The following is a 1,402-nucleotide window of genomic DNA, read 5'->3' on the forward strand; positions in this document are numbered from 1 at the left end:
CAGATCCACAGAGTGTGAGGGAGAGAAGACACGCTTTAAAATCAGGAGTTTAAAAATGATTTAGAGGAGAACCTCCATGAAAAAAGAAAAAAGGAGACAGTGGGAGGGGGGGGATTGTGGTTCTGGAGTTGAGAGTTTGAGGGATTTGTTAACATGTTAACCAAAAGCTTTTGTATAGAGCTTCGAATTAGAATAATTTGTTGTTTTATTATGTATCAAAAATGAATTTGTTAGTTACATTTGTTCCGTTTATGCTCATTTCTTAATGAGGTGATCTAATAATAGTAAAATAAACTTGTTTTTAACGACTCCTGACATGACACTAAATTAAGAGATCTTATGTGTTTGATCAATCCTCCAACATGTACACATGTCAGATGACTGAGTGAAATGATGATCAGAACTGTTTATTTTAAGGCCATGTCCACACGTAGGCGGGCATTTCTACAAACGCATATCTGCTGAAATCCGTTTTAGAAAAAGTGTTGCGTCCACACGTGATCGTTTTAAAAACAATTCCATCCACACGTCCCCGCATACTTGCGCTCTTAGACGCGGTTATGAGCTTGTCAGAACAGTAGTTGACAGTGGAAAATTGGAATTTCGATAATAAATTCTCCTAATGGAAACACCACAATTTCGAAAAATTCGCATTTTTCGAAAAAAAGTTTATGCGCTTACAGTAGGTGGTATTTGGGGCGTATCGAGACAGACATTTTACGCAAAATTGTTTTGGAAACACTTTTTTCTAAATAGATGCGCCTCTTTGTGTGTCTGTCCTGAGCGCAACACGCGGGCGGCAGGAGAGATCGAACAGCTTCATCTGCAGCTGCTCTTCTGCAGTTTGGAGCCTGAAGATGCTGAAGTCTCGTTTGAGGAAAAGCGCGAGAGCAGGGACAGAAACTTAAATGCATCTCGTTGTGTTTTTAAACAGAAAAAGGTCCAGCAGCTTACTTGCTGGAATGGTTATTTAAAAAAAAACCACTGAACAGGTTTCTCACGCTCACCTGAGACTGTCAATAGACTCTGCGCGGCACGAGCTCTCCAGACGGAGCTGTGACGTCACCGCAATGCTCCTTTTTTAGTGAATCAAATAAAAAATACTTGTTCTCATTCATCGTCGTGTTTTTAATGACTTATCGCGTGAGTTGGGTTGTGCTTTATCGCAAAATGATGATTTAATGGTAACAGTGTTATTTCGAAACATTGTTTTTTTCAAATTTCCTAGAATTTAGATAAAGTTTTGCGCAAATGTGTCATGGAAACGCAGCTAGTACTGATGTGTATGCATTAATTGTTGCAAAAAGTGACGTTTAAAAACGCAAATCACCGGTTATTCATGTCCACACGCAGATGCAGAACCGGAGTTTTCCAAAATCTTCACTTTAGCCGGAGTTTTCCA

At 39.4% G+C, this 1,402-nt stretch overlaps 1 protein-coding gene across 5 annotated transcripts in view; it reads right to left on the reverse strand.

Moving 5' to 3' along the window:
- LOC112152542 (contactin-associated protein-like 4) overlaps nucleotides 1–1,402 on the reverse strand; it is a 203,688-nt gene that overhangs the window by 132,657 nt on the left and 69,629 nt on the right. The gene's annotated exons all lie outside the window — the stretch shown is intronic.

Source organism: Oryzias melastigma, linkage group LG17 (genome assembly GCF_002922805.2).
Source record: "Oryzias melastigma strain HK-1 linkage group LG17, ASM292280v2, whole genome shotgun sequence".
In the NCBI taxonomy this organism is placed as follows: Eukaryota; Metazoa; Chordata; class Actinopteri; order Beloniformes; family Adrianichthyidae; genus Oryzias; species Oryzias melastigma.